General features: G+C 37.2%; 2 long non-coding RNA genes across 2 annotated transcripts; one reads left to right on the top strand and one right to left on the bottom strand.

The window, feature by feature from the left end:
* Window positions 1–1,135: 1,135 nt before the first annotated feature.
* LOC135204452 (uncharacterized) lies at window positions 1,136–5,738 on the bottom strand. The gene is made up of 3 exons (XR_010312228.1): window positions 5,267–5,738; window positions 1,723–1,813; window positions 1,136–1,289 (listed from the first exon to the last, which is right to left on the bottom strand). It is a non-coding gene; the product is annotated as an uncharacterized LOC135204452 (long non-coding RNA).
* Window positions 5,739–10,955: 5,217 nt separating this feature from the next.
* On the top strand, window positions 10,956–12,131 carry LOC135204451 (uncharacterized). Its single transcript, XR_010312226.1, has 2 exons — window positions 10,956–11,179; window positions 11,693–12,131. It is a non-coding gene; the product is annotated as an uncharacterized LOC135204451 (long non-coding RNA).
* The last annotated feature ends 8,428 nt before the right edge of the window (window positions 12,132–20,559 follow it).

Raw genomic sequence — 20,559 nt, 5'->3', positions numbered from 1 at the left:
TTGAGCTTATTATGTCTACTGTCACAATGATGCAGACGTGGTTATGTTGACCAATCCGAGGAGCATATTAAGTGTGCTTTTAATTTTGGCACCGCTAATCTAATCACGCCGCACTTTGAATTGAGCAACGTAAAAAAAAAAAAAACTGTTTAAATCACACAGATTACGAATTATACCAATGCATAAAAGGGATCATATCTATTCAACCATAAGGAACATAGGGCTAGCTGTGAATTCGCAAACTTGTCGACAAGTATGACATTACAAATAAAAAAAAAGTTTAGCTCTACTTGGCAACGTCACGTTGAGTCTGAAAATCTGGACGATACAAAAAGAATCATGTCGCGTGAGATTTGAGCACCATTGTACATTTGATGTCTAGGCCAGTCCCTCACGACGCTGCTGATTGGCTGTTGATAAGCCAGTCACAGAGCTGGATACTCTCAGTCTCTTTCGAGAGTTCATAGGCAGGATACATGTTCCACTTTTCCTGAGGGATACATCTTTCAAAAAGTATCCCTAAGGAGAGGTGGAACATACATCCTGCCCATGTGAACTCTCTCGAGAGACTGAGAGTTTCCACTTTCCAGACCTGTGATTGGCTTATCAACCGCCAATCAGGAGCGTCGTAAGAGACTGGCCTAGACATCAGATGCATGGCTGATGTGAATCTACTATAGTAAAATCAGTTACACGTAAGGCAGCAGCCCTCAAAGTTTAATTAGGAACACTCTCGCCTAGCTTTCCCAGAAATCATAGTGCAATACTTCCTGAAGTAAGCTTTTCTTTTGACGGGGTAGGTACTTAAAACAGCTATTTACCATTAAAGACAGGGTAGCTACCCCTTGAATTGATGGTAACTGTAGCAATTGACATACCATTATAGTTTGCAGCGAACCATGTTCTCAGCGGGGATGCTCTGTGTAAAGACGTATTGCCGCAGAAGTAACCGACATTTCATAAAATTATGAAATGTACAATAGGCCAGTTATTACTGTGCTCCAAGCTCATACCTTTTCTTCGAACTAATCACGTAAGGCAAGTGAGGGCTAACGTGTTACAAAAGTAAGTATGAATGACAACTGAGGGAGAGAGAGAGAATGTTTCTTCTAATCTATGGCTTGAACCTACGTACATATCATGTCCATCTGCACGCTGTCTAAATGGATTTCGGTGTCGTAGACCGTTGAATTAGTCTCACTTATATGTACAGCAAACACGTTGGGCCAAGCAATCGTCCTCCCTCCAGCAGACATGTACCCAACGCTAACACCAATAACCAGCAGACACTGAAAGAGTGAGACAGCGCTCAAAACAGTGACAAGACGTCACATAAGTGTTTGGACAACAAGGTAAAGAAATCCAGGTGGAATTGGGAGAAACCCCCACAGTTATGCTAAGAAATTATGATTAGAGTAGTTGAATGGCGAAGATGGAGAAAGCAAAGGTGAAATTAGAGGCACAGTAAAGAGATTAAACAGTGAGTGAACCTATGCCATTTACTTTCGTATCTAAATGGTATCATTATACAATTTAGAAAACGGAGTTCACATTTCCCATGAAAACCCTGTAAAGCTTAATAACAATTTACAATGGTCAAGTCTTATGTAAATCTACAAAGGTCTCAGCGTTATTTACTATGTATGACGAGGAATAGTAGAGAATGATCTTTAATGTCAAACAGGCTGCACAAACAAGAAGAATGTCATTCCATATTCTTACAAATTTCAAGCGTCGTATTCGACGTCGAGCTGGTGCCTCTTCTTCTTTTTCTTCTTCTTCATGAATTAAATATCTGTCCTTGTTACAGATTCTGGTGAAAACAACAATTCCATCAAGAACAGTGTTATTACCAATTGTATGTCATATTTAAAAATCTCACAATCACATGAATCACTGAAATGGTGTAGAAATCCATCAATTGGTGGGTTGTTAAAAACGGAAGAGCTTTCGAGAACTTTAATTCGACTCTCATCAGAGGAATCGAGCCGGTTCCTCGATCGAATGCTTCTCGTTTTATATATAGTTCTTAATTTAATCTACTTGTGCACTGACATCATTAATGGGAATTGTTCTTTCACTACTTGACTTAGAATGATAAGTTTGTATAAGTCTAACAAAATACAGCAAATAGTTTTCCTTTAAATTTGTCACCTAATCCTTTTTTTTTTTTTTCTCTTAATTACAATACGTTGCACTTGGCATAACAAGAAGACATCTGTGACTAGGCTTATGGGTCTAAAATCTCCTGTCAATGACGTCACGGTGCTAATAACTCTTCCTTCAACTTCTAGTAACATGTTGTGTTACATATAGTGTTCAATTACTTCCACTGATTTTTCCCCTTCTCTTCAGTTACCTCATGTCGTGTCAAGAGCGTTTGCTTATCTTCTCTTTCACACCGTCAGCTTCGATACCTGGGAGACTACTTTACATACACCAAATAGAGTGGTTTTTTTTTCTTCTTCAGGCCGCCACTAATGTTCAGTTTTGTCTGCACAGTTATAACTGCGCAGGCAAATCTTCGCCACACAGGCCGTTTCCTCAGTCCTCCTTAGGAGCCATGGCGTCAGCTCACGATGTTCGTATGGTGTTTATACGTCGCATGGAACCTGAGGTTATCCAGCAACGGGCCCAACGGCTTTACGTGACTTCCGAACCACGTCGAGAGTGAACTTCTATCACCAGAAATACACATCTCTAGCTCCTCAATGGAACGCCCGAGAATCGAACTCGCGGCTACCGAGGTGGCAGGCCAAGACCATACCGACCATGCCACTGAGGCGCTTCAGCTCACGATGCTCTGGCTGTAATTGGCTTGTTGACATCTTAAAAAAATTCCCAAACGTCAAGTAAGACGTCCAGTGAAAGAGGGGGGGTTGATTAAAAACGAATTAAATATTTCCCATGGTGAATTTGTTAAGCGTTTAAATTTGGCCCCAAGGACTTTCAAAATGTTTACGGAATATTTTATGAATGAAGGAAGAGTTCCATGGAAAGATAATTAAGATCGTAATCGTTTGCTGTCTGAGGCAAAAAAGTTGCCTCCACCACATTAAAATTGCAATGCGCAATGCGCACCTTTTTGGACTGAGGTTCATTCGATTTGAGAAACAAGCTATTTACTGCACAGTCCAACTGTGCAGTTAAAACTGCGCGGGAAATAAACTGAACGTTAGTGGCGGCCTTAAGACTCAGATTGTTGGGGGAGAAGTGAGGACCTCTCACATTTTATTGGTGACAGGATGGAAACACTAATTCCAAAGCGCCTCAGTGGCGTGGTCGGTAAAGTGTTGGCGGGCCACCTTCGTGGCTGCGAGTTCGATTCTCAGGCATTCCATTGAGGTGTGAGAGATGTGTATTTCTGGTTGGGAAGTTGCGTAAAGCCGTTGCTCCCGTTGCTGAATAACGTTACTGGTTCCATGCAACGTAAAAACCACGATACCGTCACATAGTTATAGCCAGCATTGTCGATATATTCTCTATCCCTAATCCTTTCAAATTGCTCCTCTGTCTGTACTGTTACTATGTCCTTTCTCTCCTTGGAGTGAGAGCTTCAGTTGCTGCTCTGTGGTGTGACTTCCTTCCCACTGGTGTTGCTGCATCATTTACAATTACAGAGTTCGAGCTAAACATCTCCGCACATTATGGATCCGTGATTTCTTAGATCACGACGTTTTTCATCTCGCCATTGGATCGTTTTAGGTTGAAAACCATACTATATGGCCCTTCTTTCTTTACTACATGATAGCACATTCTTATAAATAAACAGCACTTAAAATCTAGGTCAATGTGCCGCCAGTCAGAATGTTTTGTTTGAAAGAGGTATTACGTGGAGAACAATGAACCGGCCGGGTATTCATGAATTTTAAATTGAATAATTCCACTACAACTCTCCCCACCCCCCTCCACCCTCTCTCTCTCTCTCTCTCTCTCTCTCTGGGTACAAGTAAGGAAACGAGATGCAAAGCAATGGCAAGACTTTCGAAGTTCGGAAGAATAATATCGTCTAGATTCACAGTGGTTCCCAAACTTATGGCCCCCAGTTTGGGAACCGCTAGTCTAAAGGTAGACGTTCCAGGTTGCATGAAGTTTTTTCGTTTCTTCGTTTCATCTCATTTTGAATCAAAATATAAAGAAGCGTCGACTGCGTCCTTTTCATGTTTGCTGTAAGGTCTAGGCCCCTATATAGGGTCACTTATTCTCTAGACCTTGGACTAGGCAATAGTACCAGGGCTTCTCACTTGCAGGTAAATTCGGGGTGAGATGGAGACAGAAGAGACGTGACGTGGTTGGGTCTCTATTGTCTGCGCTAACTCTGCGCAAAGAGGGAAACTGTGTTTTTATTTTCTGCTTGCTTTTTTTCATTATTTGCCGTTATGGTTCGTTCTTTATCAATAATACCATGTAGCTAATCCGTTAAGGAAGAAGGGCTACAGTGTCTTCACTTTTCACCAAAGTGATGGAGGAGAGAATTGTATCAGAATGCAAAACTGAATAGATTTTGCTTTCTCTCTCAGATTTATTTGAATTATGAAAATTTGGTCTGGTGATCCGGCACAAGAACCATATGGTTATTTGGTACCTCTCTTAGATCTAGTAAATAATTTTTCTCTTTTCAGTTATACTTTTCTCATATTCCTGTTTGGGTAATGTTTTGATTTTTTCTTTTTCTTTTTTTCCGGAGAGCGAAATGGGTAGTTTTCGCCACGTGCAATATGCTACCTGTAACCAACCATAGAGATTTAGGCCTATAAAACAGAACAAGCCCGAAGCTAATTTGCAGAACAAGGAAACCACTCATTAACATTATAATATTCTTCGTAATGTTGCCCGATGAGCTTTGTACAAACCAAACAACTTTATGGACGAGCATTTCGATTCGGAACTGTGGCAAAATGATCGAGTTTAACATTTAACAAAAGAGCTGAAATGTTTAACCCGCGCCCGGTATCGTGCTGTTATCCAAGTGGAATCAACTGACAGATTAATTAATGACTCTATCACCCAAATTTGACATGAAAAATGCGGTGGTTTGAATGACAATCTATTTTTGCACTGGCAGTTATTCTCCACCAGAGTTCTTGACCTAGTGATGCCATTTTGAGTTATTTTCTTTATATCTAAGCTTCAACGTAGCTACAGAGATTTCCACCAAGAATAAACTCAAGGTCGTCATGGAAGAGAATTGTGCTCGTCAGAAAAATTGACTGGCAGTTTTCTTCCTTTTATAAAGTACTTATATTTTACAAGCTTTAGTACTCACGTTTTCCATTTGATCCCAAGTTGAATCACAGAGCTTTGTGCCGTTAATCTTAGATGTCATCAGTAATAGGAGCCACGGTCTAGGTATAGGAGCAGGGAATCACGACTTGATCGTAAGGCTGTTACTGTTACTGTACAGGGTTGCCGCGAAGTCCTCACATCACCGAGAAAGTAGCTCCGCACCGGGAGGTGTAGTGTTAATTGCCAAGCAATGTTATGTTGCTACACTAACTAGACGAAATAGTCACCCTGCTTATATTATATTAACCGTATCTTTATCAGTATACGAGTTGGGTTTACTTATTAAACCTTTTTAGAGTTAGATTTTCCCCTTTCCGAAATTCAGGTGCTTCATATATTTTGAAACATTACGTAACTTTAATGATAGTCAAATTTAGAATCGAACGAGATACGCGGACAATGTTCGGTCTTGAAGCTGGTTTATTACATTCGATATATATATATATATATATATATATATATATATATTATAGATATATATATATATATATATATATATATAATGTGTGTGTGTGTGATTTGTGTGTGCGTGTGTGTGTGATTACTGTTTTATAGTTATGATTGTTGTATATGATTTGATGGGTAAATTAGGCTACAAAGTGAACAAGGGCAAGTAAATTTATTCATAAAGTTTTCAGCAAAAAGTGGGAAGTTACAAAAAACTGCACTAAAATGTATTTCTTTACTAAAAACGGTTGCTTTTCATTCATTTCTTTGCGTTCCCCACAGAGTAAGTTGACAAGCTCCATAAATCCTTCGGTATTCATAAGTAGTTTATTCTTTCTTTTCTTTTTTAAGCCACATTTGTCACTTTAGGTAATATGCTGTATGTTAAATCAAATGTTTGCTGAAGTAATAATGATAATAAACAACCTAATATATAACATAGGTCTAGGCTTAAAATCAATGTCATAAGCATTGTAAACAGACAAAAACGATGTGAAACATGTAGGTCTATATGCTACCTTTTATGATCCGGATATTTTGAAATTATATATTTTCCCAAGAGAATGGACAGCATATTATGCATGATTTATGGTATACATGTGGCAAACCTAAGCCAAACGAATGCCCTATTCAGGGCTATGAGTTCAAAAAAATTGGAAAAGAGCACATCATAATTGTTCCTTTTTTTATCAATAAGCTACATTAATATAAAGAAAATCCACGATTATAATACACCACTTCCTAGCGTACTGATATCGAAACTTATTCGGTTATAATAAATTAAATCACTTCAACTAATGTAATTGCCTAATACATATTTGCAGTTGTTTTCTCAAAAAAAATAATAATAAATAAATAAAAACTCATTAAACATGACTAAGTTTACAATAATGTAACTCAGTCTTCACCCTAAGATTAATTCAGAAATTCACCAAATTTTACTAACCTATATATATAATTACAAAGACAAATTACAGATTGCCGGACCTAAAGAATGAATGCATTGTAACACATCACGTTTGGGTTACGTCATCTGCTGTTGTCAAAATCGGTTCTTAATTTAAAGTTAAAATTAATTTAATAACTAAAGTTTAAACATATCAAAGAGTAATACCAGTGACAAATGAAATCAATGAATGAATGGCACTCAAATGAAACAAATTACAATAGAAGTCAAAGAATCAGGAGAATCGCCCTTTCTAAATCCACACACACATCACTTCACAACACTAGATGACAGACAGGTCAACTCAAAAGTTGAGCCAATAAGCTGTAGTACGTTTTGTTGGAGAAAAGAGACAAGTTTTACAATTACCACGAATGCAGAACTGACTTACAAGGTTTTCATGAACATAAAACATTTCATAATAATTATCCAGTTCGTTCTCAATATAATACAGATACTACGTACTTACATGCTAGAACAGAGCAAAATCAGATGTGCTTCCTTCACCCTTATTATGTCATGCAATATACACGTACATATTTTTACAAAATACATGGGCATGCGAATGAATACATTTGGTTTTCCCATGAATACAAATACTACAGCAATAGTTCCTGTCTGTCGATTACCTGACAGACGGCAGGCAATACGCAGTGAAAATCAATCAATAATTTCTTATGAGACAGATGCTAATAATTACAATAAGAGATAGATGACACGGAAAAAATTAATACACAACAACATTAGAGAATAAAAGCGTTATGAGAGGATTCCTCACACCTACTATCTCTCTCTCTCTCTCTCTCTCTCTCTCTCTCTCTCTCTCTCTCTCTCTCTCTCTTTCTCTCTCGCAAGACCCACTGAGAGAGACGTTATAGTATAGTCTTGGACGTGATTTTAATTTTGTATCCATAATATCAAGTATTGTTTTATAAGTCGACATCAATTAAGAGGTCACGCATGTATACGCCTTTAGGCCTATGTATCAAATTTGCTTCCCCCAACACTGATACCAAATCCATCACCGCTATCCCTTGAAAAAGAGCGGAAACTGAACACTAGCAAACATTGTTTGCAAACTGTTTGCAAACAATTTTTTCCAAATATTGGTTCCCATACAAAATGGAAAGCATTTAGTATTTCTGTATATATGTATATGTATACACATTTATAATGTATGTATACGTTTATATATATATACATATGTATACATGCATGTGTATATACACATGTACATTGTATGTATATGTTTATATATATAAAGTATATATGTATCTATGTGCATGTGTACATACAGGGTATAACACGAGTTTACGCAAATATTGTGGGAAATGAAAGAACAAGTTTTCTGAGCAGAAAATCTTTCGAGAACATTTCTAGGTTTCTTTGATGAGGGAAATGTTTGAAATACCCCTTATATCTATCTATCGCTGCTTTCAAGCGATAGAGGGTGGTAAAAGGAGGTCGGTGCATCCTGGGATGTTTGGGGGTTGGGGGTTAGGGGGAAGATGGAGCGAATAGGCCGATGTGGATAAATTAACCCCCAATCAAATGCATGATTTAGAAATGAAAAAAGTGCATGCATCATTGAATCCCTATTCCTCCCCATAAATGGCATTTATCGGACACCGATAAAGAAAAGGTGGTCGAAACATGGAGACCCCTAAAGGAAAAACCAGAAAAGAAGAAAAACGTAAGATATACCGGATCGACCCCTGACGACTACGGCCTATTCCCGACCTACGAGACACACCTGTTGCTGATCCCCAGCGTGTCCCTGATACCCCGTCGCCTTGATAAAACCAGCCCGAAATTCCGTTGACGACCTACAGCATGATGAATATTGGACAGCTGCTTAGTAATACCAGCGTGCCAGAAAGACACTTCATAAGGAAAAGTGAAAGAATTTTGTACAAAATCAAATCAGTGAATTCTGCCATTATTTTAAATAAAACATGTTTGAAAGAAGGTCTGTTTCCAGCATGCAACAACAACAACAACAACAACAACAATAATAATAATAATAATAATAATAATAATAATAATAATAATAATAATAATAATAACAGAACAGAGGAATGGCACAACAAACCAATGCACGGACAATACAAGAGACAGAATAAAGAACTAGCCAGCGATGACACGTGGCAATGGCTACAGATGGGAGAGCTCAAGAAGGAAACTGAAGGAATGATAACAGCGGCACAAGATCAGGCCCTAAGAACCAGATATGTTCAAAGAACGATAGATGGAAATAACATCTCTCCCATATGTAGGCAGTGCTCCCATATGTAGGCAGTGCAATACGAAAAATGAAACCATAAACCACATAGCAAGCGAATGTCCGGCACTTGCACAGAACCAGTATAAAAAGAGGCATGATTCAGTAGCAAAAGCCCTCCACTGGAGCCTGTGCAAGAAACACCAGCTACCTTGCAGTAATAAGTGGTACGAACACCAACCTGAAGGAGTGATAGAAAACGATCAGGAAATATCCTCTGGGACTATGGTATCAGAACAGATAGGGTGATACGTGCAAATAGACCAGACGTGACGTTGATTGACAGAATCAAGAAGAATGTATCACTCATTGATGTCACAATATCATGGGACACCAGAGATGAAGAGAGAGAAAAGGAAAAGTATCAAGACCTGAAAATAGAAATAAGAAGGATATGGGATATGCCAGTGGAAATCGTACCCATAATCATAGGAGCACTAGGCACGATCCCAAGATCCCTGAAGAGGAATCTGGAAAAACTAGAGGCTGAAGTAGCTCCAGGACTCATGCAGAAGAGTGTGATCCTAGAAACGGCGCACATAGTAGAAAAAATGTGATGGACTCTCTAAGGAGGCAGGATGCAACCCGGAACCCCACACTATAAATACCACCCAGTTCGAATTAGAGGGACTGTGATAAAGCAAAAAAAAAATAAATAAAAAAAAAAAAATTAATGATAATAGTTAGTGAACATCAGGAGGAAAATATGCGCGGTTTCATTCGGCTAAATATGATTTCATAAAGGCATAAATAATAAAATGCGCCCCTGTTCGTTTTATAGATTAATATTTCATTATGAAACTTGGTTTTCTTTGATTTCCCCCATAAATGAGTTGATATTTGAAACGTAGGTTAAGAATTGGAATGACTTTTTATTATTATATAAATCATTCAAAAAATTCATCTCGATAAGTGGATTTTCAAACACTGTGATCATTTTGTTTTCTTCAGTTTTTAGAGTTTCCTCCCAATTCCCAACAGATGGCAGCGTTATTAGTCTCCTCGTAAGTTTCATAGCAGCGTTTCTAAACTCCCTCCCATCACCCCCCACCCCCACCCCCACCCCCACCCCACCCCCCACCCCCTACCCTTCCCGAGCCGGGGTTCCAGGAAAAACTGACTTCGAGCAGGAGAAAATAGCCTTATCAGTTCTCTGTGTAGTTCGTGGTGTTGAAGTGTCTAGTTAGAGGTCTAAAAGGGGAGCGGTGAGGTGAGGTGGGAATAGGTCTTGAGGGTTTGGATGTTTATTTAACTTGGTGTTAGATGTGCCAATAAAGAAGTATTTTGAAGTATTTTTGTGATGGCTTTCGTTTTTATTCAAAAGATTTTTTGCTCCTGTGGGGATGTTAGATTTTATCGGAAATACAATTTAACTTTGCTGAAACAGTGAGATAGATTTATTTCTTTTACGTAGCTTTTTATGTCAATGTGCATTAACATTCAGATTACAGCAAGTAGTTTTAACATGTCAATTAAGTTCTTAGTGTCAAGGGTACAATTCGGGTGACGGTATGTTGTTTTCGTAGTTTTACTTTTGACCATTTTAACTTCAATGGTTTCGTGTAACGTTGGATGTGGTCATCAAAGATAAATTGAATGCTAAAGAGAGGTGTTCAAAAGCGAAGTATAAAAGTAGATTTAAAGTAATATTTAACTTCGTGAAAACTATTTGAAAGATTTCATGGTATTTACTATACTGTTGTTATAAGCGCTGTTTATTTTAAGATTTTAAGAAATCTCTAACTTCTATTGCTTTAATAAGATTTGATTTTAAGTTATCGAAGTCTCATACAGTATATACTTCACACTTATTCTTTCCATATACAATGGTAGGGAGTTTTTTTTACATTAAATGCTATATTCTGGCGTAAAGAGGACTTTTATTCAAATTAATGCTGTATAACTAGGTATTTAATACTTGGGTTCTTAAAATTTATCTTTTAAATAGTTTTAATAAGACTACTGTAGTGTCTTCAGACTTCAATGGTTAATTTAAATCAGTTTTGTTAAATATGAATGTGTGGTATTTAATATGGACTTTAATGTATTAAACTTGATGGTGCCTGGTTTTGATAAATGTTTTTAATCTGTTAAATTAATACGTAAGCAAACTTCTCACTCCTTAATGAGTGAAAATTCCTATTTTCCAGGGACTGTCAGTTCTGGAAACTTTTCTAAATTGGAGCGATGACCGTTTTAGAGACCTGCTTCTATAAAAGGTAAGAACTTGACTAGTCAGTAATAATTTGACGGTCAATGCTTTTATATCTTACATTAAAAGTTCAATGCGCAATGTCAATGCGCAATGTAAGTGTGGGTCTGTTAAAATTACTCAATTTTTTAAAAATTTTATAATTACTTCCAAAGGCTTGTTTTAAGAATGGGACTAGGTTGTGTTAATGTTAAAGAAACTTATTTGATTAATATAAGCGGTTCGTTTCAATTTTAAGTTGAAAAGTGACTGACATTGCTGTTTCTTTTAATGACCGTTAAACTTAACAGATAAATTTAGAATTTCCTAATTATGGAGAGCTGTGAATGTCAAATAGTTGTAAGTTACTGAATGTCAGTTTTTCTCAACGTTAGTTTTAGACCTACCGAATAGACCTACTGAACTGACCGCTTAACTTCTTTTTTTTCTGTACGCTAAATTTTAGACCTATGCAGAGTTTAAGACCAAATATAAATCAAAGAATTTAAGATAAGACTTAATGAAAATATTCAATTTTCAGGAAGTTTAATTCGATGTGACGGCTTGGTTCTGAACGCTGCAATACTGAGGTTTGGTAACTATTCTTGACTTTTAACTCTGGCCATGAAGGATCATTCTTCAGGATTTCTACTACTTGGAATTTGTGACAAATTATAAAGGCTCGCTGATGGAGATTTGGTTGGGCATCTTGCAACTGATCTACTAACTTAAGTTTCTGTCATTCAGAGGTTAATTTTCTAAAGTGTAGCGTTTGGGAATTTTAGTTACGTACTTGCACTTAACGCTACAACTTTAGTCATAGATTACTGTACCAAAATTTTTTCTTTACAAACTTTTTTTTTAATAAACCAGTATTACTCTTATTGCTTAGCATCGTTTAAGTGTAGTATTTTAAGTGTCTTTTACGAGGTCTCTTACAAATTTTGATTATCTTGGTTCTCATAGAAAATACTCTCATAGATTTTTTATTTCTTAGCATCCTACTAGTGTATGTCTCATTTACTAAGGTTTTTAAATGTGTACTTTGAAAACCCCGATTTTGTCGAAATCTGGCGTGCAAAGTGCTGTTTTCATCTTAAAATATTCTCCTTAGTAAAATTAGTTTAAAGTATATGTAATCATGTACTATTTTCTGGTTCTGACTGAAGATTGTCAAATTTTTTTATAAATTAATAACTAACTACTTTCCAATCAGTCGTTTAGTGGTTATTTTAATGGCACTTACTTCATTACCTGAAGATTTAATAAAATTATTTTTAAAGTGTGAAAATATCTAAAACTAGTATCATTAAGCGTGAGTTGAGGAGCGAGAAGAGAATTAAGACTGCCTAGTTTAAGTATGGATGTCCTAAATATTCTAGTTCCAGAGAGAATGCATTAAAAGGAAAAAGTCTGTCTAAAGGCAGTAAGCCAAAAAATCTAATCCTATGCAGAAACTGAGATCTAGGTAAGACCTTTTGTGTATCTCTGAAGTATTTTAAAACTGTTAGGGTTATTAACGGTTAATATTTGAAGCTAGGCAGTGCTAGTTGGTAGTACCTTTCCTTACGGGTGAAAAAGGCAGCACTTTTCACTTTCAAGTTGAAAACTACACTAATGTATGAACGATGATGGTAACTATAAGATAGTGAAAGTAGACACGCTAATTTACTATGTTAAATTTTCAGCCTGAAGTTCCACTGGTCTAACAAGTGTTTTATCACTAGTTTCACTGGTCTAGTTTGTCTTCGTGAACTTAGTTATGTATGTTTGAATTTGTGGAAAGCCATATCAAGTTATATAATTCCTCCTAAAAGAGCCACGGTGGTATGATCGGTGTGGTCTTGTCCTGCCACCTCTATGACCGCGAGTTCGTTTCTCGGGCATTCCATTGAGTCGTCAGAGATTTGTATTTCTGGTGATAGTTCACCCTCGACGTGGTTCGGAAGTCACGTAAAGCCGTTGGTCCCGTTGCTGAATAACCACTGGTTCCATGCAAAGTAAAAACCCTATATAAACAAACTAACTTCCTCCTACAACTTGGTGTGCCAATGCTATTATTGAGGTTGATGCAAATTATTGTTCTTTTCATATGAAGACTAGAAGGGACGTGGAATACCTGGGACTCTTAATAAATTAATTCTATATTTGATTATCCTTGTTATCTCTTTTCCTCTAACAAGGAATTCCTTCTTGAGGAAACTTTGAACCAGGAACAATTATTCCTATTGAATGTAATATCTCCAAAAAGGACATTTCGATTAGAATTCAAAGGATTCTCAACGTTTACTGCTAATCCCAAATTTTGAGACTCAAACTCGAGAAACTTTCAGCCTTCTGTCATTTGCTAATTTTTGGATCGAAAATGACAAAGTAATCCTTATGGGAAACGATTGAAGTCTTTAATAAGAGAATGAATGCATTAAAGACTTCAATCGTCCTTTCCCTTTAATTGCTTGTTAAAGCCTCCATGAATATTGGTAATCCTGCCTCCTCTCTGGACAAGGAGGAGCAGCCATAGTTTGCTACCAGAACGAAGAACTTATTCCCTTTGTTGAAAACTGTTCACGTTCTTCAGAAGCGCCCTTATCAGGTTTGTTTTGGATACACAGAACTTCCTTAATAGCAATCGTATATATCGATGCAGGATTTATACGCGGTCTTTCTAAAACAAGATATGATAGTTTTGTCTTCAAACAACCAAACTTTATTCAAGGATTCTCACAGCACTCCACAGATGTATTTAGCGAACGTACATAATCTTGAGAAAGCATTACTTGATAAAACGATATCTTGTATTTGGTATTACTAGCACGTATTAATAACAAGCAGATCTTCATTATATTACTAGTATCGGTTTTCGTCACATATAAATATTTATCTTCGGAGTGATTTGATTTTATTTACATTTAAGGCCCTGTCCACACGGTCGAGCTTTGCTCTGCGAACTTTCCTCGGTGTGACGTCAGAAACGAAGAAACGGCGAGCAAAGCGTCGTATAGGGCTTTCCTAATGTTTATCGAAGTATCGAGGCTTTGCCTGCAGCAGCAGGGCTGTTCACTGACGGAAATATTTCTAATAAACGGATTAAGACGTCACCTACGGAAACGTTTCCATAAAGCGCAATTTCATGTAAAACCTTCACAAATAAATAAATAAAGGAAAATAAAGTTTCCCGTTATTTTAACCTTCATAATGAATGCGCCAGGTAAGTATGACTTATGGGAACTTTGAAAACCAATAGATTATGCATAGTCTTAATATCTTGTAAATAATCATCTTTGTCAGTTTGTTCTTATTTTCTTGTAATACCTTTTCACAAATATGGTTTCTGTATGTTTCATATTCATTTGGTGCATTGCCTTAAAATATTTGTGATGCTTACTATTTAGTTTATGTTATTCATGATATTCTTATAAACTTTGTTGAAGATTAATGTCTTTAGGTGATTTGTTGCTACGCTTCTTTTGATTAAAGTGTATAAGTCCTATTAAACCGAATTTTGTTCTACTTATTTATTTAATACATATCTTTATACACAGATGTGTGCGCCTCAGTATAATGTAATTATCTAAAATACAGACTTGTCCTTTTAAACAACCATTTTCACTCAAAAACGTAAAAATAGTAGAAAATCGCAGAAAAATGGGACGTCAGAGTACAGCGGAACACTGCCAGGCTCTCACTATCCAACCAGTGTCGTTCGGACAGCAGCATAAATGCGTACGACAGGCTTAGCCCGCTAAGAGGCAAAGTTTAACGAGCAGAGGTCGACCGTGTGGTCAGGGCCTAAGAGATTACTATAGTTAGCCATTAAACTTTTTTTTTCAATTTCTAAAAAAATAAAAAGTTTTATTCGAAAATTGAATTTTGGAATATTTGGGGACTGAGAAAAGATAACCCTCTCTCTCTCTCTCTCCTCTCTCTCTCTCTCTCTCTCTCCTTCCTATGTTCCATAGGCACGAATTTGTCCTGAAGTTTTAACATGAAACGTAAAGGCTTTGAGTTCAAATTCTGTTTTCTTCGTCTATCATTACTATTATTATTATTATGGTTGCTGTTGTTATTGATATTGTTGTTATTATTATTGTTATTGTTAGATATTGTTATTGTTATTATCAATCACTTAGAAGATGAAACCTCTTCATAAGGAACAATCCTAACACAGGAACCACAGATTTAAAGTTCAAGCTCTCAAAGAATATTGAGGTGGTCACTCGAAAGATATAACAGAAGCCAGTAAAAGGGGAAATACAGAAAACGAAGATCGGTTATTAGCAAAATTGGTAAACTGACAAATAAAGGAATAAATAAATTAAATGTTAGAAAATCTGGTGCTAGAAAATAACAGATGTTTGTCACATTTGCTGTTCAGGCTAATTGGCTTATCCTAACTTTTCACCCTACAGTTATGCATCAATGCGTATTTGTATTAATTTGATATATATATAATATATATAATTTATAAAGCCCCAGGGGTGAAGTCCCTACGCAAACCCCCACCCCCATCAGACCCCCAGCAGATACTGGTTTCAGAAGGCTTACGTAACCAGTCTCTTAAATAAATCAAGATTTTCTGACCCATTTTCATTTTACGATTAAAAAGCCGAATATTTATGTATCTTAATCATTATTATATGGAATTTTGAAGAGCATTCCATTCATTTTATTTATATCCATTCATTTACCTGTTTTTTTACTTAATACAGGAGGTAACCATAATCTTTATAAAAAATTCTGAAAACGAGTTTCCGTCTCGCCAACGAACGGGAAGTCGTTTATGAAGAGGCTTTGCCAAAACCCAAAGATATCAGCCAATGAAAGGAGGCGTTAGAAGCAGTGGTGACGTATAGGCCTCTGATTGGTCAAAGGAATTCCTCCCGCCCAGCCCCCCCACCCTTTTGGAAGGCTCAGTGTAGTGGACGTTTTTGTAAACAGATGCTCACAAGATAAAGGAAATTAATTTAGTAAGAAGAAGGCTTTTTTAAGTAGCTGTTCTAACATTCTTAGGGATATGTCGGTGCCTGTAGGTTTTGTATGCATTGGCGAACCATTGACTAGCGTGGAAGTGTCCTTCGAAGGAAGGAGTGTTGTTGCCATAGGATCTAGAATTTTGCAGTTTTAAAAAATAATTTGCAGATTGGAAAGTCCTTCGGAGCTGGAAGGCCACAGTGTCATTCTCAAAAGTTGACTTGTATACTTTTTCAAAGATTGATTTACCAAATTTCTCAGAAAATTCTGAGGTTCTTGAACAAACTATTTTTGGATGGGGGTCATAGCAGAACGTTCCTCGTAAGTGTATAAGGTGCTGAAGGTGGTATACTACGTGACACCTGATGTGGATAACTGGATTCTTTTAATAAAAAAAAAAAAAAGCACACACACACACACACAGACAGACCACCTCCTCAGACAGCCTTTCACGATCTCGGGCAATGGGGCCTTAAGGATCCAGCCATCTCGATTTATTGCCCTCTAAATTCCAAGCTGATTAAAGCCTCCTCAGTAGTTTTTAAAGATCAGAGGGCGGACAGAAAAAGCGCGGACGGGGAAAAAATAAGGTGTTGGCAGACACCTCACAGGACGAGAACTGATCGTAACTTTCTTGGGTGTGACTTTAATCCTTCAATGAATCGCTATTTTAAAAGTTGACCCATAGAAAGAACCCACACCACTCAAGATGGTCGAATTTAGTGTCTGCCTCCTTCAGGCTCTCAAGTTCTCCCTCGGGGGATTATGTCCGTGTCTTCTTCATTGGGGTATAATGAAGGTAATTATTGGAGCTGTGCATCCATTTGTATCCACAGCGTGTAATCAAATTATATACTACATGTAGTATGACAATTAGACAAATAAAAGGTTATTTATTTGCAATATAAATGTCATGACTTAAGATTCATTTTGTCTCCTAAAACGCAAATGGGTGTTAGTGACTTTTAGTCTGTACGACGAGAGAGAGAGAGAGAGAGAGAGAGAGAGAGAGAGAGAGAGAGAGAGAGTGGTACTGCACACAAAAGGACAGTCTATTCAATGATTCCGTTGAAGTACGTTTTGAAAATACGCATGTGTATGAAAGTTGGTGACTACCTGATTTCAACAAAACCACAGAGGAATCTCTCTCTCTCTCTCTCTCTCTCTCCACACTACAAATTCAATTATTCAAAGTTAACTTCTCCCTAACTGATGATTATAGCAATTATACTCGTCCATTACTCGAGAAACATTATTGTGCGCAATTAATTATTTCCTTGTGATCCCTCAGAACTTCCTTTATCAGAATGTGCTATGCAACTACACCTCATTATGGTCGATAATGGCCTTGATTGCAGAGAGATTTTAGCCCCTAAAGTTTCCTTACTGACGATACTATTATATGCCATGAATTGGGCCAGCTCACATCCACCATAGTTTTCTGGAGGGCCGTTACAAAGAATAACTATTTAGCAGAAAGAACTTGTTCAAATTTGTTGTCAGTGAGAATCTGTTACTGGGCGGGGGGCGTTTCCCTTCAACGTAATCGCTAATGACAAAAGGATAATAATAACCGTTATATTATTACCGCTTTATATTGAGTATAGACGATGTAGATCTACCCTGTGTGTGTTTGTGGCATGACGTCCTCGGATTTTGTGAAAAAAACAGCTTTATTTTTTTGGATGATCGAACTTGCACCACGGGGACCCAGTATGCAAAGGCACTGATTTTGCCAGATAGTAAGGCTAACTTTTTTTAAGCTGCAACACTGTGTTCGGTTTTTGACAATAAAGTTCAAAGATTGATGTTTGATATTTTGGGAAGAAGGGACCTTGTTGGGGTGGTGTGGGGGTTGGGGGCCGCCTTGATCCCTTGTTTCAAACGGCCCAGATTTCTTTTGGGTCCTGCTGACACACCTATAGTAACCGATTTTTGGTCGATATAAGTATACATAGGTACCCATAAGGGATTGACATAAGGTGGAGGTACTACGTGTTTGTCCTGTAATTTTTTTCTTTGTATTCCTACTTGTGAAGTGATAGTTTTCTCTCTCTCTCTCTCTCTCTCTCTCTCTCTCTCTCTCCAAAAAAAGCCGTGTAATGGAGAACTATTTGAAGAGCAAATTACTAAAGACTGTTGAGAGAGAGAGAGGGAGAGTGCACGCACGCTATATGAAGACAACACCACCTCTCCGTTGATTAGTATTAGTGTAGAGGCGATGTAAATCACTTGACAGTAATGACGAAGTTATCCTAAAATATCGGTCAAACTTTAACCTTTGGCGGAGAAAGAATAAATGTAAATATCCCCCGACTACAACCCATTGTTATAATAATAATAAATTGGAAAGAAATGAAATCGTTTCTACCATCCGAATGTGATAATTTAATCGAAATCCAACTATAGTACTATGCATTTTGAAGTCGTGTATTCATATAACCGTGGTCACCATTGTTGACGTCAACCTCTGCTTCTGAATATCGCGATCATAGACTCCAATTACATTCGTTTCTGTTATCATATATGATTTGTGATGGAGCCTTTTTATAAACCTGTTAGCAAATGACCCCCTCTCCACCCCTACCCCCCCCAAACACCCAAAACACCTCGGTTGCTATACCCAGTAAATGGTTGCTATCGAATGTTCTTCCTCAGTTGCTCTCTCTCTCTCTCTCTGCCTTTCAGGACTGATTGATTGAATGAGTGCTGTTGTACTCGACGGCAAAGGGTCATTTTGCCGTTAGGGGAATTTTCCAAAACCAATGAGATAATAACGCGTCTTTATTAATCATTCTCTCTCTCTCTCTCTCTCTCTCTCTCTCTCAGGCAGCATCTCAGGCAAGCAGATTCACCGTAAACAATCTATAGTACTAAGCATACACTCCTTTCTGCTCTTTTTTTTCGTTTCGCCACATGTGATTTCAGAAAGTCTATGATACTAAAAGAGATAGATTAGGCCTACACACTCCTGTCTGGTGTTTTTCTTTTCCCCGAAATGAAATTGTGACTTCTGAAAGTCTATGATACTAGAGAAAGAGGAGAGATTAGCTATCTCTTCTCTCTCTCTCTCTCTCTCCTCTCTCTCTCTCTCTCTCTCTCTCATGAAAACATTGGTCGCTGCAATGTCGCCGCACCAGAAGTTAATTCCCCATTGACAGAGCCTCACCCCACCAGACTTTCAACTGAATTCCTTTCTTTCTGTTCGAATGGGTGGCTTTTGGGGGAGGGGGGAGAAGGCCATATATAGCTGTCGTATTGCATAAATATTTCCTGTTTATGACAACGTTGAGAAAAGCTCTTTCTGTCTGGCTGTGAGGGTCATTAGTTAGTTGTCCGCTTGGTTTATTTACTGACCTTTTCTAGTTCTTTGTATTCCACGGAAAATCTCGTATTTTTTTCTTTTTTTGCTAAGCAAACCATGGAGGTACAAGCATAAATGTTTTATATATATATATATATATATATATATATATATATATATATATATATCTATATATCTATATATATATATAATATATATATATATATATATAATATATATATATATAATGTATATATATAATATATAAAAAACTCGTGAGTCTAAATAATGAATCAATTAATAACTAAGAAAAATTATAGAAAAATGCAATGAGAATAGGCGTATGGGGTATACAGAATCTCTGTCACACTACTGTGTGTCTGTGCGTGCGTGTGTAGTATATGTCTGCTTCTAAATGACGGTAAATCGGTTTTTGGGAAGGACGAAACGCCAACAATCCTCTCCACCAGTTCCTTCAACACTTCCTCCACCACTTCAATAGGCCTACTGCAATGGGAAGCAAAGTTTTCACTTTGTCCATTACATAGATTTTTTTTTCTGAATAATATTAGGTTTCAGTGATACTAAATAGGGCTTCCTATTTATACTAATATATACATACTTATACATATGTATTTGTATGTATATATATGTATGTATATATTAGTATAGTAAATAGCAAGCTCTATTTCGTATCACTGAAACCTAATATTACACAGAAGAAAAAAAATCTGCAATGGGCAAAGTGAAAACTTTTGTTGCCGATTGCAGTAGGGCCTATTGTATGTGCAGATCTAAATGATGTATTTGTACATCTGTTGCTTTTCGACTAAAAGCCCAGTGGGCTGATTTGAGGAGGTTCGGGGGTCCTTTGTCCGGTTTCGAAAATATTTAGGTGGACGAATTCCATCGTAGATCAAATAGTAAACCTGCCTGGCCTCTGTTTCTGTAGTGACTGTGTATTTACAGATTCCTTCGATCTCATTTCCATTAAACACAATTGTTCTGCCTCGGACACTTTTATTTAATAAGACTCATTTAGTCTCCTTCGGACACTTCTACTCTATATAAAACAATTGGTCTGACTTCAGACGCTTTACTTAATAAGACTCAATTCATCTGCTCGGACGCTT

This window comes from Macrobrachium nipponense, chromosome 47, assembly GCF_015104395.2.
Source record: "Macrobrachium nipponense isolate FS-2020 chromosome 47, ASM1510439v2, whole genome shotgun sequence".
NCBI lineage: Eukaryota > Metazoa > Arthropoda > Malacostraca > Decapoda > Palaemonidae > Macrobrachium > Macrobrachium nipponense.
This window is presented reverse-complemented; position numbering and strand designations above follow the sequence as displayed.